General features: G+C 42.8%; 1 pseudogene; it reads left to right on the plus strand.

Moving 5' to 3' along the window:
- The first annotated feature begins 10,977 nt into the window (after nt 1-10,977).
- Nucleotides 10,978-12,164, plus strand: LOC127096563 (polygalacturonate 4-alpha-galacturonosyltransferase-like; annotated as a pseudogene).
- The last annotated feature ends 12,986 nt before the right edge of the window (nt 12,165-25,150 follow it).

The raw sequence follows: 25,150 nt of genomic DNA on the forward strand, positions 1-25,150 counted from the left end.
AATGCTACCCTTCGCCTTGCATGGGTACCGCACTTCAGGATGCAGCTCCGGTGGAAGGGGTCAAAGCAGGAGCCCCTATCTCATCTTTCAAGCAGGCGCAAGCTTTGGTGGATTCAGGTATTGCTCCCGGTTGGGGACGTCTGTTGGAGTTACCGATGAAAGATGACAAGTTCGGGATTGGGTATCAACCAGCGCTGACTTCTACAACTACAGCACTTCAGACTCGTCAGGGGCCGATTACTTTCTCCAGTGCTGGCGTCATCCAATATGGCCAGATTTCTGCAATCCACGATGAAGATGGGGATAGTGATTGCGACATCGACAACTGGGTGCGTCCGAGGATCCCGGGTGAAGTCATCAACAATTGGTCTTCCGATGAAATTGTCCAAGTCACTCTTCTAGAGGAGTAATTTTTCTTGTTTATTCATGCATGTCCAAGTCTTACGTTCCGCCCAGAGCGTAATGACTCATTGTAGGACTCATCTATGTGGATACCTGCATTGTTTATCATAAATGAAGGACGTCTTTTGCATTCAAATATTTTGTTCATTGTCTTTCTATTTTTACAGTTTTCAAAAAATTCAAAAAAAAAAAAATCAAATAATATTTGGCAATGTTTTGTTTAGTTTTCACTCACTGTTCACACTCATAAGCACATACCATCACTCATGCAGATGCACATCACCGGATCCTATTGATAACAGTTCTGCTATGGCTCACTTCGACTTCGAAAATCCAATCTTCCAAGCTGAAGAAGAGGGTGATGAAGACTGTGAACTCCCTGAAGAACTCCCTGAAGAACTTGCCAGGCTGTTAAAACAGGAGGAAAGGGTCATTCAACCACATCAAGAGGCTACTGAAGTGATTAATCTTGGCACCGAGGACGTCAAGAAAGAAATCAAGATAGGGGCTGCTTTGGAAGATGATGTGAAGAAGGGGTTGATTGAACTGTTGCAAGAGTATGTTGACGTCTTCGCTTGGTCTTATCAGGATATGCCAGGGCTTGACACAGATATTGTGGTACACCGTTTACCTCTCAAAGAGGGTTGTCCTCCGGTCAAGCAGAAGCTCAGAAGAACAAGACCAGAGATGGCTGTAAAGATAAAGGAAGAAGTGCAGAAACAGTTGGATGCAGGGTTCCTAGCGGTTACCAATTATCCGCCATGGGTCGCAAACATCGTTCCAGTACCTAAGAAGGATGGAAAGGTACGGATGTGTGTCGACTACCGGGATCTGAACAGAGCTAGCCCTAAAGATGATTTCCCATTACCTCACATCGACGTTTTGGTGGATAACACAGCTCAGTTCTCGGTATTCTCCTTCATGGATGGCTTTTCTGGCTATAACCAAATCAAGATGGCACCAGAAGACATGGAGAAGACAACTTTCATAACCCCGTGGGGCACCTTCTGCTATAAGGTGATGCCGTTTGGTCTGAAAAACGCTGGGGCAACATATCAACGAGCTATGGTGACTCTATTCCATGATATGATTCATCATGAAATTGAGGTTTATGTGGACGACATGATTGCCAAATCTCAGACAGAAGAAGAACATTTGGTGAATCTGCAGAAATTGTTTGAACGGTTAAGGAAATTCAAGCTGAGGCTTAATCCGAACAAGTGCACTTTCGGGGTGAGATCTGGAAAGCTACTGGGTTTTATTGTTAGTGGAAAAGGGATTGAGGTGGATCCTGACAAAGTGAAAGCGATACAGGAAATGCCTGAGCCAAGAACAGAGAAGCAAGTTCGTGGTTTCTTAGGGAGGTTGAACTACATTGCAAGGTTCATCTCTCACCTAACAGCCACGTGTGAGCCAATTTTCAAATTGCTGAGGAAAGATCAGGCTATCAGGTGGAACGACGATTGTCAAAGGGCTTTTGAAAAGATAAAAGAGTATTTGCAGAATCCTCCTATCCTCATGCCTCCAGTCCCAGGGAGACCGCTGATTATGTACTTGACAGTACTTGACAATTCTATGGGTTGTGTTCTCGGTCAACACGACGAGACTGGTAGGAAGGAACATGCCATCTACTACTTGAGTAAGAAGTTCACAGACTGCGAGTCGAGATACTCAATGCTTGAGAAGACATGTTGTGCACTTGCATGGGCTGCTAAGCGATTGAGACAATATATGCTGACTCACACAACTTTACTGATCTCCAAGATGGATCCAGTCAAGTATATATTCGGGAAGCCAGCTCTCACCGGAAGGGTCGCTCGTTGGCAAATGGTACTGACAGAGTATGATATCCAGTATACATCCCAGAAAGCCATCAAGGGGAGTATTCTGTCAGACTATCTTGCTCAGCAACCGATTGAAGACTATGAGCCGATGAAGTTTGATTTTCCAGATGAAGACATCATGTTCCTCAAGATGAAAGACTGTGAAGAGCCAGTTGTTGGGGAGGGACCTGATCCAGATGAAAAGTGGACTTTAACGTTTGATGGGGCCGTCAATGCCAGAGGAAGTGGAATTGGTGCTGTCATTACAACTCCGAAAGGTGCCCACATGCCTTTCACCGCTCGTCTGACTTTCGAGTGCACCAATAATGAAGCTGAGTACGAGGCCTGTATCTTGGGTATCGAGCAAGCCATTGATTTGAGAATCAAGACTCTGGACATCTTTGGAGATTCAGCTCTAGTGATCAATCAAGTGAATGGTGATTGGAATACTCTCCAGCCCACTCTGGTCCCCTACAGAGATTACACGAGAAGACTGTTGACTTTCTTCACAACAGTAAAGCTGTATCATATACCTCGTGATGAGAACCAGATGGCAGATGCTCTTGCTACTCTATCCTCCATGATCAAGGTGGTTCGGTGGAACCATGCTCCCAGGATCGATGTGATGCGCCTTGACAGGGCCGCGTATGTGTTTGCTGCTGAACTGGTAGTTGATGACAAGCCCTGGTATCACGACATCAAATGCTTTCTGAAGAATCAAGAGTACCCTGTAGGGGCATCCAACAATGACAGAAAGACTTTGAGAAGATTGGCAGGCAGCTTCTTCTTGAACAAAGACGATGTGCTGTATAAGAGGAACTTCGACATGGTTCTGCTCAGATGCGTGGACAGACACGAAGCGGACATGTTAATGCAGGAAGTTCATGAAGGTTCCTTCGGTACTCATGCCGGTGGACATGCAATGGCTAAGAAATTGTTGAGGGCGGGTTATTACTGGATGACCATGGAATCAGATTGTTTCAGGTATGCTCGGAAGTGCCATAAATGCCAGATTTATGCTGATAAGGTGCATGTACCGCCGAATCCTCTGAATGTGATGTCTTCGCCGTGGCCGTTTGCTATGTGGGGCATTGACATGATTGGAAAGATTGAGCCGACTGCTTCCAATGGGCATCGCTTCATCCTTGTCGCCATCGACTATTTCACCAAGTGGGTCGAAGCAGCATCATTCGCGAATGTCACCAGACATGTGGTTGCCCGTTTCATCAAGAAGGAAATCATTTGTCGCTATGGAATTCCCGAGAGAATCATTACTGATAATGGTTCCAATCTCAATAACAAAATGATGAAGGAGTTGTGCCAGAACTTCAACATTCAGCATCACAACTCTTCCCCTTACCGTCCTAAGATGAATGGTGCTGTTGAGGCAGCGAATAAGAACATAAAGAAGATTGTGCAGAAGATGGTCGTTACGTACAGAGATTGGCATGAAATGCTACCCTTCGCCTTGCATGGGTACCGCACTTCAGTACGTACATCGACCGGGGCAACCCCTTACTCCCTTGTGTATGGTATGGAAGCAGTCCTACCTATTGAAGTGGAGATTCCTTCTCTAAGAGTCCTGTTGGATGTCAAGCTGGACGAAGCTGAATGGATTCGGACAAGGTTCAACGAGTTGAGTCTTATCGAAGAGAAGCGAATGACAGCCATTTGTCATGGGCAGTTGTATCAGAGTCGGATGAAGAGGGCCTTTGATCAGAAAGTGCGTCCTCAGTGTTTCCAAGTTGGAGATTTAGTGTTGAAAAGGATCCTTCCTCCTCAGACGGATCACAGGGGCAAGTGGACTCCTAACTATGAGGGACCATATATCGTCACCAAGGTTTTTGATGGAGGGGCCTTAATGCTTGCAACGATGGATGGTGAAGACTTCACTTCCCCGATAAACTCAGACGCAGTTAAAAAATACTTCGCATAAAATAGACCCGCTGGACATTAAAAGGAACAGTCCAGGCAAAAATGGGCATCCCGACGAACCAAGAAAATGAAAAAGGTTCGGGCAAAAATTAGGGGTTAAAAATAAAAAAAGATAGTACACCCGGTAAGTTGAAAACCTGAAAAGGCAACTTAGGCAAAAATGGGTATCCCGGTGGATTGAAAACCCGAAAGGGCGATCCAGGCAAAAGTTAGGGATTAAGCGAATGACTGCGTTCTGAGTTAGTTCTGAATCTCATCTCATGTCGATGACTGGAAACTTTCAAAGGGTAGGAAACAGTCTAATCACTTTTTCAGAAGGCTGATCATCTGGAGAATCTTGAAGATGAGCGAGTCATAGCAGAATTGGAACCCAATAGAAATCCATTTCACATTGCCATTAGATTAATTTCTGTTTTTTTTATCTTCTGTGCGATTACCTCTTTCCAGGGATTGCTTCCTGATGTAAATGCCTATTCAGAGGCCATTCAATCAATAAAGTCATGTTATTCAGTACATCTATGTGTTCATTTTCATTTTACTGTTTTGTTTGCAAAAATGACGTCCGAATTTTTGATAAACATTGCATCATGACACATAAGGGCTTTATAGGTACATGCTCAATAAACATTTAAAATTGCTATAAATTTTAAGTGATTTGGATCGTCTATTCAGAACAGGTACACTCGGGGCATTTCCTTAAGATCCCTAGCAGTTTCTCACTACGGTGCTTCCCAAGCATGTGTTTCAGACTATACACTCCCCAGCAGAGTTAACAGTGCCAGACTGTGTATCCCCAGCGAAGTTGACAGTACCAGACTGTATCTTCCCAGCAGAAGCAGCTGTTCCTCAGAGTTCGATGCCAGATCGATGTTTTCAATCCCAGATCGATGATCTCTTTCCTGGAAGCATAACCTCGTTACTGTATCGGTGTTTGCCTCCCCCTGCTGAGTCATCTCCCGTAGATTATGGTTGCCAGAACCATTTTTGATTCCCCAACAACAGTTTTACAGCGCCGTTCTCTCCCCAGTCAGAGCCTCGGTATCTCGCCATTACTAGAACACCGCGCGGCCGGTCATCTCCCCACATAGTTCATTATGCTGTGCATCTCCAACGGTAGTGCCAGGGTCCGGAAGATTATCATCATTTCCCCAACGGGATTCCTTGCTTCAGCTTGGCATTTTCCCCAGCATTTCGCATCCCTGCATTGCATCCTCCCAAATCGCGTAGCATTTCCGTTTTCACGGAGCATTACGCCATCGTAAAATTCAAACATACGCATGCAAGCATAAAACATTCTCGGTATCCTAAGTGACAAGCCAGAAGTTTGTTTCCAGTGCTCAGACTGAAGTTTGTCCATGACTTATTATCCCCAAGCGGATCGGGTTTGGAGAAAATCATCCCCAGTAGAGATAAGAATGGGTTGCCTCCCCTAGTAGGGCAATCTCCAAGCAGTTCGGGTTCGATGGAGTGCATCCCCAGCAAGGTTTGTCTTTCCCCAGCAGGATGGAAGTTGACATGGTTATAGGATCCTCAGCACAGTTCCTGGAGTTCCCCGGTGTTGTCTCTGGAGGAGACGTGTGTTTATGCATTCATCATCTAGATAAGCATAGCATATTGCATCATTAGTGCATAGCATTTCCAGGATCATGGGGCATTGTGTAAAACAAAAAAAAACTCATGCATCAACATTGCAAACATATCCATTAGCCCTAGGCCGTGGAGACCAGCCGAGATTGGGTTGTTGGAAAGAGTTTAGCATCGCACCATTGGATCGGCTTCAGAATTGGGTTCATCAGCATGGTTGAGAAGTTGGTGTTTTCCCAACAAGTGACTCCTTAGTTGAGTGGGTATCCCCAGCAGTGTTACTCCCCGAAGTTGGCAGCATCTTGCAAGCTTGGGTCCATTCCCTTAGCAGAAGTGGGTGTGTCTGATCTCTCCATGTAGAGTCTACCCCTTAAGCAGAAAGTGTCTACCATTTCCTTCTGCGCTCCCCACTGAGTTACATCCTCGTGGATGACGGTTGTTTCCGTTCCCTCCCTAATGGGATGGGTTTTCCCTATTGGGTTCTTTCCTCATTAGGATGAGTCCTGATTCAGTCTGCCTTTTTGGATCGATCCTAAACTGGCTTCCTGTTGGCTGTCGCCCGTGCTTCCCTGGGGCATAAATGAATAGTCGCTCATTAACCGGCACTCATTCATCTTATCCTCGGCAGAATTTGTGGCTTCTACCAACGAACCGGTAGTTGCAAGTCCTATCTTTGTGGTTTTCTACCTACTAACTGGTAGTTGTAAAATCCCACTTTCATCCCCTAGCAGAGTTAACCCTTTGTGCTCATCCTGGTCGAGGACTGGTTACTTTTCTGTGGTTTTCTGCCTACAAACCGGTAGATGTAATCCCCTCTTTGTGGTATTGATAGTCTTGTCCCCTTTGGATACTTGCCTTGATCAAGCAGTATTGTCCCCATTGGGTCTTCCCCTTCTTCTTGGATACTTGCTCCGAGTAAGCAACTTTATCCTCTTTTGATTGGTCATCTTTTGCATACCTAGTCTGGTACCCCGTTGCCTTTCTTTTCAGTCGTTTATCCATTTAACAACCTACAACCCGGTTATGGATAATCTTCCATGCGAGTGTATTATCTACATTTTGACGGCTACAGATAATATATCTCGTGCACTCTTTGGTCAATCTTTCGATTGTTATCCCCAACTTGCATCTTTGGCATGCGTGCCGGCTCACGTATCACTGTTTTGTTATCTTCGCCGATGCTGATAGACATGAAGAGTTTTCCGGTGTTCAGACCGAGGCGGTATCCAGACCGATGTGGCGTTCAGGCCAGTTTCCGATTCCAGATCGAAGAAGTTCTCAACAATCAGGACAAAGAACTTATGGTATTCAGACCAGTTTTCCGGTATTCAGACCGAGGCGGTATTCAGACCGAAGTGGCATTCAGGCCAATTTTCCGGTATCCAGACCGAAGTGGCACTCAGGCCAGTTTCCGATTTTCAGATCGAAGAAGTTTCCGGTATCCAGACCGAAGTGGCATTCAGGCCAGTTTTCCCGGTATCCAGACCGAAGTGGCATTCATGCCAGTTTTCCCGGTATCCAGACCGAAGTGGCACTCAAGCCAGTCTTTCCCGATTTTCAGATCGAAGAAGTTTCCGGTATCCAGACCGAAGTGGCATTCAGGCCAGTTTTCCCGGTATCCAGACCGAAGTGGCATTCAGGCCAGTTTTCCCGGTATCCAGACCGAAGTGGCATTCAGGCCAGTTTTCCCGGTATCCAGACCGAAGTGGCATTCAGGCCAGTTGTTCCGATATCCAGATCAAAGTGGTGTTCAGACCAGATTTCCAGTATTCAGACTGATGAGCGGCATTCGGGCCATGGGTATTCCTGTATTACCATTTATTTTGGTATTCAGGTCAACTTCCTGTTTCGGTACTCAGACCGATTTTCACCGTACCAGATGGATTCTTCTTTTGAGATTGCTTCTTTGACGATGCTGACAGGCATTGTTTCATACGGATTCAGGATCAAAATCCAGGTCTTCTTAGTATTTAACCATCTCCCACTTTGATCATATGAAGAATACACTGCTTCATATTCTCTAGTTGAAGACGCTTAAATAGGGGCAGCTGTCATACCCCGATTTTGGTCCTAAATCTTTTATGTTTGTTTGGCATGCTTGGCCTAGATTTATTTTGGTTTTGTATGAGGATTTAATCCAAAGTCATGGTGTTGTGATTGTGGATACCTCTATGGTCTGGGTCATCTGAACAACCAAGTTTCTTGTGTTTCTAGCCATTTGCCAGTCATGTTATGGATTCATGGATACTATGTCAAAACCCTAACCTTATGGTCTTATTTCATGGTTTTGTTCATACACATTATCAGTCAAGTTATTTTCTTTTCAAAAGTCAAACATTCAAGTCATGATTAAACCAATTTTGAAAAAACAACGTCAAACCATTTTGTTAATCCATCTCAATTCATTTCATGTCATTGTAAACCATTACATGTGAGTCCATACAAGAAAGTACAAATTTGGCATTTTTGACCAACTGTTGACTTTGGTCAACAGTTGACTTTTTGGTCAACTTTGACCAAAGTCAACCCAAATTCACTAAACCCTAAATTCACCCATAATTGTCCATTGAATTCCATTTACAAGAAAAATACAAAAAAATGAACTTTGACCAATTGTTGACTTTGGTCAACTTTGACCAAAGTCAACACAACCTCTTTGCACATCTGGACTCTTTGCATTGTTGGGACGTCAACTTGATGCTGCAACGGTTTTCACTTGTCTTGCTTTGTTTAACACACTGATTTCACCACTTAATTCATTCCCTTGGATTTTTATCTGGAACTGTACGTGACAATATTTTATTTGGGAAAAGCTATCATCCTGAAAGGTAAGAAGTATTACACTTCCCAAATGCAGACAAAACGAGAACACTGGGACGGCGAGCAATGTATCCATCGCAAACAAACCCACTGAATGCGGTAATTCACCCGAGCTTCCGCCGAGAGGTCTACCTCCTCTAGTGAGTGCATTGAAAGCCTCAGCTGAACAAAATGCTGTTTCTTTTCACTTTCCTGGACATAACAGAGGCCATGCCGCACCTGCTTCGATGACTCAACTCATTGGAATAAGGCGATAAATTCAGAGTTATGGCATGCTTATGTCGGGCCATTGGTTTCTATACCTCCTGTTGGAAGTCTTGCTGTTTACTTTCCTCAAGGACACGGCGAGCAAGTTGCAGCATCCATGCAAAAAGAGGCTAAGCGGTCAAATGCAATTTTACACAAAATAATTACTGAAGCTATATCAGATACTGTTGGTTCAAAACTTATTGGACTTGTGACATCAATAGCAGGAAAACAGCCGAGTAAGATTTACGGTGCATGAGCTAAAGGTTACGGTCATTACCTATCGAAACAGAAGCGGAACGGTGAGGTAAAAGTTGAAGTCAGCCGCCAATTCGTGTCGGCATAGCAGCACCCTGCAATACCAAAGCCATTCATTAAAATTTCCCAAGAGTTTCGGACATCCAGATTTTCAAAAGTTGAATTCAGAACTAGAGCCAAAGCAACAACATACCTGTAACACACTTGTTGTAATGCCATAGACCAAATATAATACAGCCTGCTGCAACCATGTAAAACCTGTATCAAGTTGATACCAAATCCATCAAACCAATAACCCAATAACCATCATGGAATCCTGTCACGATTTCCCCTACAAATCCAGCTGCAATGCCCGTAACGGTTCCTTCTCCTATACCTGCTGTTACAATATCCTGTCAGCAAATTCCTACAAAGCCATGGTCCTGCCGCCGAGCATCAACAGCCTGCAAAACCGACGAACACATTGTACACCAAACCAACAGCTCCTTTTGGTGTGCACTCATGAACAACACAATCTGCAGCTTCCTTTAAAGAAAGGCCTTTGAATTCCATTATCGCAGCCATATCTCTTGCTACGGTCCCGCGGATTATTGCTTCACATATTCCTGTTGCAGAAACTGCACAAAACTCATCGGCATATGTTCCAGCACCTATGACTGGCGTGTCACCAATTCGACCAGCCATTTTGTTCACCAATCCACCAGTTGATGTTGCAGGAGCTAGATTCCCATTACTGTCAACAACTGCAATAGAAATTATAAATTGATCAATTATAATTGTTCACCAAAAGCTTCTTTGAAGCTGCTGAGGAGGAATCCAAATCCTTCAACATAATTGCTGATATCTGATTCATGTCCCAACCGACAACTTTACAGACAACTTGTGCATAAGCCCGGTGAGCTCGCTTCCTTTTCGTCCTTAGTACAGTAGTTGAATGCTGAATCAGTACAACACAGTCCTTAAACCTCTTCCACATTTTCTTCTTAATACCGCCATAAACCAAACAATAAAAATCTCCTTTTTTTACAATTGTCCTCATAATATTTCTTCAAGCCAACATCTTCCGCAAACACCTTTTCAAAGAACTTGTAATGTTCAGATTCCTCATCAAATTTTCTACCAACTCATCTTCACTTTCATCCTCATCACTGTCAGAATCATCCTCAGGTGCTAAGAACTTTTGGCAAACATCAATTGCATTGTGCTGTAAATGCAAAACTGCAACAATTGCTTCTTCGTTCCCCACGGGAGAATAAGGGTAAGAATATGGATTAGAGTTGAAGGAAGGCCATTCTGAAGTCGTTGAAGATAATCCATCATTGGTAACCCATTTAGTATCAGAAACCACAGATTCGGGAGTTACCTACATTGAAATTAATTACTAATCAGAAGTAAAGCATATGTGAGAATCAAGGGATTAAGAATGTAGCTATTGGCGGAACTCACACTCATGCAGGTCCTGGGGGTTATCTTCAATATTTGTTGTATATTATAACTTCTTACGGATTTGTGCGTCAGTCGTTTGATGTCATTGTTGATGGTATTGAGAAAAGCATTATCCAGGCTCATGAAAATCTCCGTCCCGGATCAGTATTTGTTGATGAAGGAAAGCTCTTAGATGCTGGTGTGAACCGAAGTCCAAGTGCTCATCTCAATAATCCTGTTTCAGGAGAAGTAAACATAAGTATGATGTTGATAAAGAAATGACTCTTTTGAAGTTTGTTGATGACGATTGGGATTCACCTGCATACAATTCAATCCACCATTTGTCTAGTTACAGCAGCTTATATCACAGGGTGCATCAGTCCTGGTATAATGGACCAACTTGGCCTACCACATCCTTCAACCAAACCCAAATATGTCCTGCAGCATTTGGAGAAAACCAATGCAAGGTGCAACATGAACCAAGGCAATGCTTTCTGCAGCATCACCAACAACCATGTCCTGCAGCATACAACAACATCCCAAGCTACAATGCAGTCCAGTACAACAACCTGCAATTCCAAACCTGCACAAGCAAACAAGTTTAGAACCAGAAACGCATCTCAGTCATGAGAAACAAAAGGAGAAGGAAGGAAGATCTTCAGTTGCTTTTCCTCAGTGGAATGATAGTCCCGTAAAGCTGGCCAGAAGGCAATTAATAGTGAAAAGGATGGCCAAACGTGCTGCCGAGCTGGTAAAACAGGATGACGAAGTTATTGTAAAACTTGAAGATTCTGCTATTGAACGTTCAAAATCAGTTGATTCAGCAGTTCTAGGTAAATACAACATTTGGAGGAAAGAAAATGAAAATGAGAATGATTCTACCGTTCGGTTGATGCGAGATCAGATCATTATGGCTAGGGTATACTTGAGTGTTGCGAAGACGAAGAACAATCTTGACTTGTGCCAAGAGCTGCAAACACGGCTTAAAGAGAGTCAGCGTGCTTTAGGTGAGACAACTTCCGATGCTGACCTGCACCATAGTGAACATGAAAAAATGAAAGCTATGGGTCAAGTTCTTTCTAAGGCAAAAGATCAATTGTATGACGGCAAGTTGGTTACCGGGAAATTGAGGGCAATGCTACAAACTGCTGATGAGCAAGTTCGGGGCTTGAAGAAACAAAGCACATTCCTTAGTCAGTTGGCTGCCAAGACCATACCGAATGGAATTCACTGCTTATCGATGCGCCTTACCATAGATTACTATCTCGTTCCACCTGGAAAGAGAAATTTCCCCATGATTGAGAATTTGGTTAATCCCAGTCTTTATCATTACGCCCTATTCTCAGACAATGTTTTGGCTGCATCTGTTGTTGTCAACTCAGCTGTTTTGAATGCGAAGGATCCTTCAAAGCACGTCTTTCACCTTGTTACGGATAAATTAAATTGTGGAGCCATGAACATGTGGTTTTTATTGAATCCTCCTGAAAAGCTACAATTTTTGTTGAAAATGTTGATGAGTTTAAGTGGTTGAACTCATCCTACTGCTCAGTCCTAAGACAGCTTGAATCTGTGGCAATGAAAGAGTATTATCACCTAGCCCAAAGCCTCCAACCTGCCATCAAACAACAAACTGCAGCAAGCAATGCAACCAACAGCTCATGCCACACATAGAATGCTAAGTCATGAAATCAACCAAAAGCATTGGCCTTAGGCTTGCAAACAAAACCAACTCACCACGAAACTACCAGAATTCAAACCATCCTTCAGATGTTGAAATTATCCCAAGTCAAACCAAGCTCACCATTTTTTTACTGCGGTAAAAAGGCACACATTAATCAGTCAATTTGCAAAACCTACAGTGCAAAACCATTAACCAACAGTCAGAGGGCAAAGTCCAAAAACATCCCAAATTGGTATGAGGTCAAAGCAGAGAAGAAAGTCTGTGAAGGATACCTTTTCTTGAATCTAACATGGATAGGGCAATTCAATTTCTGAGCATCCAAAGTGCTTTGCAGAGCTACTTTTGAACACAAGGGCACCAATTTGTAACCCTAATTCACAGAGGATAAATAGAGAGCAAATCAGTAAGAGAAGGAGGAGCACAACAGAAACTGAGAGGCAAAAAAAATCAAAAGAGAAAAAACCCTAATTTCTAAAGGTTGGAGGCGGCCACTGTTCACAGAGAAACAAGGAAACGAAAATCAAAGAGAGGACGAACCCTAAGAAAGGCGCAACGAAGGAGAAAGCGGAAGGAGGATCACGTACCTGTTCGTTCACTTCCGAGACATCCCAATCTGGTAGAATTCTTACCTTTTTGTTGTTCCGTATTCAGATGCATGTTTACTACTTTCTAAGCCTGATGTATCTCTGCGCGATTGGTGTTTCTTTCACATTGATGATTCTAGTTTGGACTGGGTTTAGGGTTGTGTTTTTGTCGTTTGCATTTTGTCTTCTTCGTAGTACTTAGGTTTGGTTACTGTGAGTAGGGTTTGGGGGGGAGTAAGCTGAGAAAGGAGAGGGTCGCCTGAGAGAGTTTGAGAGAGAGCGAGGGAGGAAGACGATGGAGACGAACTTGCTGTTTCCATTTCCTTTTTTCTTTTCCTTTTTTTAATTTTTAATTATTTCTTTTATTATTTAGTTTATTTCATTTTTAACACAAAATCAGAAAAATATATGTTTTTATTTTCTTTTATTATTATTATTTACTTTTTATTTATTTAGCTTATTTTGTTTTTTAACAGAGATAATAAAAAACCCATAAAAATATTTATTTTGTTTTTTTTATTTTAAATCTTTTTAGTCCGGTTCATATATTTAACATAGTATACCAATAGCAAATATTGTTGAGTGGTCTAGTGGAAAGAGGTTAGTTTCATAGTATTAAACGGAGAGGGTTCGATACTCATGTGTGGAATTTTTTTGCTTTTTTATTTGATTTTATTTTCCTTTAGCATTTTTTATTCTTTTAGCATGTTGATTAATATCTTTTTATGTTTATTACACTCATATGTTCATTTTGTTGATAATGTATAGTTGTTGTATTTTAGTTTAGTTCAAAATCTTTTTTTCAAACTATAAAAATCACACTTTTCTCGATTTAATATCGAGCCCATTTTTACACCCTTGTAAGTCGATTGCTTTTTAAGCATCGCCATCAACCTCACGTAGCTTACTCTTGGGCTTTCTTACAATGAGCCGGTTTCTTTGCACTTACACTCATACATTGTTTAATGCTTTATTATTCCATTCTTTGATTATTTGATTCGATTATATATTTGTTTATACCTTACTTGTTTGATCAACTGTGGCCTACTTGTATGATGTATGAGGCATATATTTATATTGTTTTGATTGCCATGACAACCCCCATTCATAACAAATGTATCCCTCTCCCATGAAATGTATAATATTTATTCTTTCATTCTTTATTCATTTGTTAATACAAGAAATAAAATGAACATCCGATAACCATTTCAAAACAAGATCAAAACCTCGATCCAACGTCGAGTAATCATTTTTCAAAACCTAACAGAACCAGCACGTATTCATCCACCCCCTTGTAAGTCGATTGCTTTATGCATCGCCATCAACCTTGTAAGTCGATTGCTTCATGCATCGCCATCTACCCTTATCCCTAACACTTCTCCTTGCTCCATTCGTCGATTCTTGTTCCGATTAGGTAGCACCCATTAGATAGAACCCTTTGCATGATGACATAGGTAGGATTCCCATATCCTTTTATATGATAACATAAGTAGGATTCCCATATCCTTTTGTATGATAACATAGGTAGAATTCCCATATTCTTTGCATGCTAACATTAGGTAGATATCCCCGTTTGTAAATCCTAAACACTTAAGTACACATTGCATGACAACTTTAGGGCAGAGCTTCCCCATTTCTTCTAGACCTTTCCGAGCGTCTTCGATCTTGTGGCATGTAGTCCGTCCTATTGCAAAGAGGTAACTGCCTAAGACTCGATTCAGCGAGCTGCGACACCTACTGCTAGGGCGTGAACACATTGCCCACTCTCTTTTGACACAACTGGTGTCCTCCTTCTAAGTCCATGTTCAGATGGCAACCCCTATGTAGGGGAACTACATCGCCCTGATCCTTGTTCCAGACGAGGTATGTAGGCAGGTGGTCGTGCGAGACCACTCCGGGCACCTTTCTTTTTTTTCTTTTTGTGTGTGCTTGACAGTTATAGGCTCGAGTTCCCGACTCCCTATTAACTTGTTTGGTTGTTGTGTGCTTGGAAGCTGATGTAAGTCCATCAAGTGGCATTCGGGTTCCAGTGTGTGTTTGTTGGGTTCGGATGCTGATGTAAGTCCAGTGATTGGCAGTCGGGCTCCACGTTTGCCCCTTTGTGTGTGTTTGGTTCGGATGCTGATGTAAGTCCAGTGGTTGGCAGTCAGGCTCCACGTTTGCCTTTGCCTGTGTTTGTTTGTGTGCGTGTAGCCGAACTACGGCAACTCTGATTCTCATGTTCAGATGAGATACGTAGGCACGAGATGCGATGTCTTGCCGAGTTTGACTAACGACTAACAACTAATCCTTGTTTGCTCTCGCCCTCGTTGCGATCCTTTCTCTCGCCCTCGTTGCGATCGAGACTTTCCTTTTCTCTTGCCCTAGTTGCAATCGAGACCCTTATTCCCGTAGTTAGTTTGAACTACGTTTTGCTCTGATTCTCATTCCCGATGAGATACGTAGGCATAAGACGCGATGTCTTAGCGAGCACACTTATCCTTAACCCCTAGGTAGCCGAGCTACGACGACTCTGATTCTCATTCCAGATGAGATACGTATGCAGTGGATGCGACATCTGTGCGAGTCATTTTTCTTTGACCCCTTCTTTTAGTAAATAGTACATTAGATAAACATACACCCTTTAGACAAGAACAACAAGAGTGGATCCCGTAGAGTACTACGGATGCGTAGGGGTGCTAATACCTTCCCTTCGCATAATCGACTCCCGAACCCAAGATTTGGTTGCGAGACCTTGTCTTTTCCTTTCCTTTCTCCAGGTTTACTTCGAGCGTTTCCTTTCCCTCCTTTGGGATAAATAACGCACGGTGGCGACTCTTCTGTCATTTCTTTTCTCGCCGGTTGTTTTTTTTCGCAGACCGTATTTTTCAGGTTGCGACAGTTTGCACAAACAAATTTTTCACAAGACAACAACCTTTACAAGTGTGAAAAGGGCTCCCTAGGAGTACATAGGATGTTTTGGGTGCCTAACACCTTCCCATTGCATAACCAACCCCCTTACCCAGATCTCTGTTCCTTTTATTAGTTTTTGTTAAAACTATTAGGTTTTTGTTCGCTTTCTAACCATTCCTTTGGATAAATAGAAGTGCGGTGGCGACTCGACTTGTATGGTTTACCTTGGATTTAGTCAATATCTCTAATGGTAACGAATACCCCGCTACAGGAAAAGTGGCGACTCTGCTGGGGACACTTGCCTAGTGGGTTTTGCCAACATTTCATGCTTGTTGTATTGTATTGTTTTGTGACATATTTTTGTGTAATGTGGGATTACTGTATTGTATGTGTCGCATTACGCAAAAAACCGGCGGGAAAAAACGAAACAACAGAGCCGCCACCGTGCGTTATTTATCCCAAAAGAGGGAAAGGAAACGCTCAAAGTAAACCTGGAAAGGACATGGTCTCGCGACCAGAGAGAGATGGGATCGGGAGTCGGTTATGCGAAGGGAAGGTATTAGCACCCCTACGCATCCGTCGTACTCGACGGGATCCACGCTCGAAAGGAATAGAAAGAAGGTTGCTAAAGACTGCTCAAACACTGCACACACGCTGGAAACAAACACAGAAAGACGGAAGAAACGGGACTCGGCAGGATATCGCATCCTGGGCCTACGTAGCCTGTCAGACACAGACATCAGAGTCGACGTAGTTCGGGACAGGGGAAACGTGCTCGCTAGGATGTCGCATCCTATGCATACGTATCTTGTCTAACCAGAGGAAGAATCAGAGCACTCGTAGCTCGGCTAACGCACGCCAAACAAGACCACACACAGGAAACCGACTGCCAATCGCTGGACTTATGTCAGACTCCACACAAATAGGCAAACATGGAAACTGAATGCCAATCGCTGGACTTACATCAGACTCCGAACCAACAAACGCACATAGGAAACCAACTGCCAATCGCTGGACTTACGTCAGACTCCAACAAGCAAACAAGACACAGGAAACCAACTGCCAATCGCTGGACTTACGTCAGACTCCAACAAGCAAAGGGGTTGAAAAAGAAAAAGGGCGCCCGAAGATATCAGCTCATCTCCTGCCTACGTACCTCATCTGGTATGAGGATCAGGGCGACGTAGTTCCCCTCAACAGGGAAAGAACTTCTAACCTAACCAGAGACAAAGGGAGACACAGACTACTAGGGAGACTACGACTCGAGCCTAGAAGTTGTCATGCATACGATCCCTATGTTGAGGTTTCCATCCTAACTTACACAGGAAGCAAGCTAGCCTAAACAGCATAATAGCAAACAGAAGCAAGCACACACACTATATGCAAACAAGTGGCTCACACGAGGCTAGGCTTTAGTCAAGGGGTCATGTCAACCTCGACAAACAAGCCAACTGGAATGGGGTGTGGTTATCTCTTAACCCTAACATTGAGAGTTAGGGTGAAGCAGATGAAATGGGAAGTGAGGTTAAGACCTCACAGCTCTTATCCCTGGCCTGGGAGAGCTTGACTCACAATAGAAAGTGTGGGAGTTCAAAATGTAGGAACTCTTCTCCACAGATGACTGACACAACAAGATCTTGGGTTCTTATTCACAATGCATCAACACATGGTGTGTGAGCAAAGTGAATGACACAACTGAATAGCAGGGGATGGATTACACATCCCTTGTATCTGCCAATGCCTCTTCACTTAGGAGGTCTTTGAATGTACTGGGCACAACATTAAACAATCACAAGCATTGCCTCTTAAGGAGGACTTCAGACAGGTGCCTACCAATAACAGTAGGTCTTCCAGACTACATGAAGTCAAGGGATTATACCTCAGTGGTAAGCAAACCACAAGCTAGCAAAGCAAAGTTCAAATGGACTTAAAGCAACTTAGGTACCTGTGAAAATAACTAAACCAATCAGTTCAACTGTACAGACAAACAATCAACAGTTAATTATCACACAGACAGACAAATCCAATCAGGCAACAATGGTGCAAGGCATAAGGCAAACACAAATGAATTGTCCTCAAAGCCTACAAAACACACAAAGGTTAGCAAATGACAACAAATGACCAAGCTTAAATGAAGGAGCATCATCAATCATGGAGATGTATACTTGAACCTGAAATCACAACTCAAATGGTAAGTCCAAACCACTAGGTCAAAGCCTAGGGTCAAAAGAGGATCAAAAATCCAAAACAGAACTTCAAACTCAACACAAAGCAAGTTTAATCACTCAAGAATAAGTCCTAAAAAGAACCAAATCATAATCAATAAGCAAGTCCATTTAGCAAGCATGTGAAGTCAAAGACCAATTAAAGGCATTCAAATGATCAACATGAATGAAAATTCTCAATCAAAACAGAAATGATTCAAATAATTCTGGAAAAACTCATGAGCAATCAAGACATCCACAACATCCATCAAACAAAAAATCAGAAGCATTGGAGATCATTTGGCATGGCAATCACATTGTGCAAGTTAAACATCAAAATGTGTGACACAAATTGTCACACCAAGTTAACACAAGCATAAAACAGAAATGATACATGAGAAAAATGTCAAACCAAGACCAAAATGTCAGTCAACATGTTAGGAAACTACACACAAAATTTCAACGGCATTGGATTATTTTTGATCATTTTATGAGGGAAAGAACAAGGCAATATCACACATGCATATGTATTCAATCATCCTAGAACACATTATTTTTCCAGCCAGGCACAACTTGCAAATTCATGCTTATAAAAAACTAGACAGAATAAGGAGCATTTTGCAAAACATTGGGATGAAATTGATGCATTTTTCTATTTTGTATGATTTTATGAAGTTAATAAAAAATTTGAAATAAAAAATGAGCATAGCATAAGAAAATGGGAGGGAAAAGGAATAAAATGCAAGGCAATTTGAAAATCTCGCCCGCTCAGTATCGAACCCTTGCCACATTTGAATTTGGCGCCCAACCTAAAACGACAGCGTTTCAACTGGAAAACCCTAACGCACCCAGAATTCGTAGCAAATGCAGAAATTCGTAGCTAATGGAAGAACATTCGTAGCAAAATCGTAGCTGATCTGGAAAACGTGATGATCTTCATCTTCCTCATGAAGATGAAGATGAACTTCAAAGGCCAATTTCCAGAAAATCTAAAAAACGTCCAGAAATCAACAAAACTTATAACATTCGATTCCTTGTTCCATGTACATTCAAGATCAAACCACAAATTATGCTAAAACATCAAAACAAGCTCGGATCGAAGAAAATAAGAAATGACATCCAAACTTCAAACACATGTATCTTCATGAATAATGCACCATTTCACTCAAATTTTATACCAGAATCATCACCAATCAAAGATCTACATGAATATCATAATGAATTGGAGAATAATTGAACTTGAAACCTGACCTCTTTGAAGAACAGAACCTGGAATCGTGCGCTACAAAGCTCAGCAATGGCTCAAATCTCTTTTACAATGCTTGTTGATGTGATTGATGATGAATTGGATGCTCCAGCATGCACGAATTTAGCTCAATTTGCAAACTCCATTGAACCTTCAAGCTTCGAGTATGGTCCAAACTGGCACGATTTCTTCCAATTCCACGTCCAATTTGCTTCAAGAACACTTCCTAATCATGAATCCATCAATAGAAATGGCTTTTGTGTGAAGAATTTGGAAATATTTTTGAGAGAAAAATTTGGTTGATTTTGAGATCTAGATCTGAAAACTGTGGTTTATGATGAAAGCAGTTGTGATTAACATTATATAGGTCCTGCTAATGATGCTGAAATCAAGTTTAAGCCAAAGCCAAGTGAGATTAGCAAGTTATGAAGTGTATGCACCAATTGTGTTTTTCACCCCCATGCATGAGGTAGCCACGTGAACAATACCAAAGATGATCCAAAACCACCTAAACAAGGCCCATGCAAGCTTTAGGATTGGTATTTTATGCATATGATCAACCAAAATGATTTTATGAAATTTCCTTCAAAAACTTCATGAATGAGTATATGATCATGCAAGTGGAATTCATGCCATGTAATGGATGTTTTGGAAACTACATGTTATGATGAACAAAATGCAAAAAGAACCACCCAAATTGGAGCCTTGGTTCAAAAGTTATGCCCATTTGAATTTTTAAGCACACTTTGCCATGAGACTCGATGTTTACCGACATCGAAAGACGACCAGACATTTACCGATGACTGGGATGAGACTCGATGTTTACCGACATCGAAAGATGATGTTTACTGACATCCAAAAAAGACGACCAGACATTTACCGATGACTGGGAACAGGATATGCAGCCAGACGTCAACGGACGACTGGGAAAAACTCGACGTTTATCGACACCAACGGAGAGGTGACCAGACATCAACGGACGACCTGGGGAAAGAGATACAACCATACGTCAACGGACGAATGGGAAAAACTCAACGTTTATCGACACCAACGGAGAGGTGACCAGACATCAACGGACGACCTGGGGAAAGAGATACAACCATACGTCAACGGACGAATAGGAAAAACTCAACGTTTATCGAAACCAACGGAGAGGTGACCAGACATCAATGGATGAATGGAAAAGAGAGATGTTACAAACATCGAAAGATGATGTTTACCGACATCAAAAAGGGACGACCAGACATTTACCGATGACTGGGAGAAAGATTCGATGTTTACCGACACCGAAACAATGGTGTTTACCGACACCAAGGAAAGAATACACGCGGGTGCTGACATGACACTTACCGGTATCACAAGAATAACATCTTCAATACGTCAAGGCGAGGCTAAACACTTGCTGGGGATCTCCCTGGGGAGAATCAACTTTCCTTTCACGGACGGGTGAAGAAATAAACCTCTTTGGGGATTTCTCAATCCTGAACGCTGTCAGGAGCAACTGTAGCAAATGTGTCATACAGATGTTGAACAACGATCCGCCTCTACCGGGGATATGGTCTGATTAGGCTTAACACATGAATGCATATGTTTGAATTTTTCTATGGCGTAATGCTCCATATTGAACGGAAATGCTACGCATTTTGAGGATGCAATTATTACTACGTGCAAGATGCAAGATGATGAAAACTCCTGCTGGAGAGCAAACAAATTGCTCTGCTGAGCACACAAATCTGAATAGATTCTCCAACTCTGTGGGGGGACGCACTACCGGGGGTGCTTTGCTGATCAGATACTCTGGGACGACAGAGAAACCCACTCAACTGGGGAGACCCTGGCTGGGGAACACACCAACCTCTCACTCATGCTAGGGACTAGCACTGCTGCTAAAGAAAGGATCCCACTGGGGACAATCTTCACCAAATCCAATCCACTCGGGGACTCTGCTAGGGAAACAACCAATGCTCACCTCTGCTAAAGATAGCCCTACTGGGGATAATTTTCACCGAACCTGATCCACCTGGGGAACTTGCTGAGGAAAACCATCAACACAAACCTCTGCTGGGGAGATCTGCTAGGGGAAAACATTCACAACCCTGCTGGGGAAAGGCATTCACAACCCTGCTGGGGAAAGGCATTCATAACCCTGATGGGGATTGCAGCACTCAGAAATATCTCCGCTGGGGAATAAACTACTCACTGACACCTCCGCTGGGGATACAGCATCCTTCAGACTCGGTGGGGATTAACAATCTTTAGACTAGCTGGGGATAAACAATAGCCTTTGTACCTGCTTCATCTGCTGGGGATAAATAGTTATAATAGCTTTCAGACTTGCTTGGGGAAACAGCCACTTCCAAGCCTGCTGGGGAAACATCCTCAATCCTGCTAAGGAATTCCTGATCTTGAATATGTTGGGGCGACAAGTCCTGAACTTACTTCATCTGCTGGGGAAGATCCCCATCCTCTCGCACTACTGGACAGTGTTGACAACATCCCTGAACAAACCGTGGCTTATCTGCTTCAGCTAGAAACCAAAGGTGACGACCTGCAACCAACAAGACATACATTCCCCAGGGGATTGCATGGACAAAATACACTCAAGTGTACTCAACATTCAAAATGATTTTCAAATGTTTTATCTTTCCGCACGTTATTGTCTAGCCTTCATGTTTTTATATGCAATGTTTATCAAAAATCCGGACGTTTTTGCAAACAAAACAGTAAAATAAAAACAAGAGAGCAATTTATCTGAATAACGACTTTTATTGATTGAAAATGGGCCTGAAAAGGCAAATACATCAGGAAGCAATTCCTAGAAAGAGGTAATTGCGCACAAAAGGAAAAATCTATCCTAATGGCAATGTGAACACGACATCCACTATTTCCCAATTCTGTTATGACTCACAGATCATCAATTTCTCCCCTAATTCCCTGCTTTCTGAGAAGAATGACTGGACCGATCATATCCTTCGAGATGGTAGACAGAGAAGCGCGATGAAGTACCGATAACTCAGACTGTAGTCTTCGCTCTAATCCCTCTTTTTCCTGGATCGTCCTTTCGGGTTTTCAATCCACCGGGATACCCATTTTTGTCTAAGCCGCCCTTGCGTGTTTTCGACTTACCGGGTGTACAAAATCTTTTCATTCTTTATCCCTAACTTTTGCCCGAACCTTTTCTTTTTTTTTTTGGTTCGCCGGGATGCCCTTTTTTGCCTGGACTATTTTATTCTTTTTGTCCAGCGGGTCAATTTATGCGAAGTATTTTTGACTACGTCTGAGTTAACAGGGGACGGAAAATCTTCACCATCCATAGTTGTAAGCATCAAGGGTCCACCAGAGAAAACCTTTTTGACAACATATGGACCTTCGTAATTAGGAGTCCATTTGCCCCTGTTATCTGTACCGGGAGGAAGGATCCTCTTCAACACTAAATCACCAGTCTGATAGCTTCGAGGACGCACTTTCTGATCAAAGGCTTTCTTCATCCTTCTCTGATACAACTGCCCATGGCATACAGCTGCTAACCGTCTCTCTTCGATAAGGCTCAACTCATTAAACCTTGTTCGAATCCACTCAGCTTCGTCAAGCTTGACATCCAACAAGACCCTCAGAGAAGGAATCTCCACTTCAACAGGTAGGACCGCTTCCATACCATACACAAGGGAGTAAGGGGTTGCCCCGGTCGACGTACGTACTGAGGTACGGTACCCATGCAAAGCGAAAGGCAGCATCTCATGCCAATCTTTGTACGTCACGACCATCTTCTGCACAATCTTCTTGATATTCTTGTTTGCCGCCTCTACAGCACCATTCATCTTTGGTCTGTAAGGAGAAGAATTGTGATGTTCAATCTTGAAATCTCTGCAAAGCTCTTTCATCATCTTGTTATTGAGATTCGAACCATTATCAGTGATGATTCTCTCAGGAACCCCATAACGACAAATGATTTCCTTCTTCATGAACCGGGCAACCACTTGTTTGGTAACATTAGCATAGGAAGCTGCTTCCACCCACTTTGTGAAGTAGTCAATCGCAACCAGGATAAAGCGATGTCCATTAGAAGCAGTAGGCTCAATCTTCCCAATCATGTCAATGCCCCACATCGCGAATGGCCAAGGCGAATTCATGACATTCAGAGGGCTTGGTGGTACATGCACCTTATCAGCATAGATCTGGCATTTATGGCATTTCCGAGCATATTTGAAACAATCGGATTCCATAGTCATCCAGTAATAACCAGCTCTCAACAATTTCTTGGACATTGCATGACCACCAGCATGGGTACCAAAAGATCCTTCGTGCACTTCTTGCATCAACATGTCTGCTTCGTGTCTATCCACGCATCTGAGCAGAACCATGTCAAAATTCCTCTTGTGCAACACATCATCCTGATTCAAATAAAAGCTTCCAGCTAGCCTTCTCAGGGTTTTCTTGTCATTCTTTGACGCTCCTTCAGGATATTCCTGGCTCTTGAGGAAATTCTTGATATCATAGTACCACGGCTTCTTATCAACAACAGACTCGGCTGCAAACACATACGCAGACCTCTCGAGTCGATTCACCGCATAATGTGGCACATGATTCCACCAATGGACTTTGATCATAGAAGATAAAGTAGCCAAGGCATCAGCCATCTGATTTGCATCTCGGGGGACATGATACAACTTCACCTTCTTGAAGAAAGTCAGGATTCTTCGGGTATAGTCTCGGTAAGGAATCAAATGCGGCTGGTGAGTATTCCAATCTCCATTGACCTGGTTAATCACTAGAGCGGAATCTCCATAAATGTCTAGAGTTTTGATCCTTAAATCGATGGCTTCTTCTATCCCCATGATACAAGCCTCATACTCAACCTCGTTGTTGGTCACGTCAAAAGTCAGTCTGGCAGAAAAAGGTATATGAGCCCCTTTTGGATTAATGAGCACTGCCCCAACACCGTTGCCATTCACATTCACAGCCCCATCAAACATCAATGTCCACTTGTCATCAGGATCCGGTCTTTCCTCGACAAGAGGCTCTTCACAATCTTTCATCTTCAGATACATGATGTCTTCATCAGGGAATTCAAACATCATCGGCTGATAATCATCGATCGGTTGCTCGGCAAGGTAGTCTGACAGAATACTACCTTTGATGGCCTTCTGCGACGTGTACTGGATATCATACTCTGTTAGAATCATCTGCCAACGAGCAACACGCCCGGTGAGAGTCGGCTTCTCAAAGATGTACTTCACTTGATCCATTTTAGAAATCAACAAGGTAGTATGGTTCAACATATACTGCCTCAGTCGGCGAGCAGCCCAGGCCAAAGCACAACAAGTTTTCTCGAGCTGAGAATATTTTATTTCACAGTCGGTAAACTTTTTGCTAAGGTAGTATATGGCATGCTCTTTTCGACCAGACTCGTCATGCTGTCCCAATATACACCCCATCGAATTCTCAGTCACTGACAGGTACATTATCAGAGGTCTCCCAGGAACTGGAGGTATAAGGATTGGAGGTTTCTGCAAATACTCTTTTATCTTGTCAAAAGCTTTCTGACAGTCATCATTCCACCTGATTGCTTGATTCATTCTTAGCAATTTGAATATCGGTTCACACGTGGCAGTTAGGTGAGATACAAACCGTGCAATGTAGTTCAATCTCCCTAAAAACCCACGAATCTGCTTTTCTGTTTTTGGTTCAGGCATTTCTTGAATAGCTTTCACTTTTGCTGGATCAACCTCAATCCCTTTCTCACTGACAATGAAGCCTAACAGCTTCCCGGATCTCACGCCAAACGTACACTTGTTTGGATTCAGCCTCAGTTTGAATTTTCTCAGCCTTTCAAACAACTTCTGCAAGTTTACCAGGTGCTCCTCTTCCGTCTGAGACTTCGCAATCATATCATCCACGTACACTTCAATCTCTTTGTGCATCATGTCATGAAAGAGAGTCGTCATAGCCCTCTGATAGGTAGCACCGGCATTCTTCAGCCCAAATGGCATCACCTTATAGCAGAACGTGCCCCAAGGTGTGATGAATGTCGTCTTTTCCATGTCCTCTGG

The sequence above is a fragment of the Lathyrus oleraceus genome, chromosome 6 (assembly GCF_024323335.1).
Source record: "Lathyrus oleraceus cultivar Zhongwan6 chromosome 6, CAAS_Psat_ZW6_1.0, whole genome shotgun sequence".
In the NCBI taxonomy this organism is placed as follows: Eukaryota; Viridiplantae; Streptophyta; class Magnoliopsida; order Fabales; family Fabaceae; genus Lathyrus; species Lathyrus oleraceus.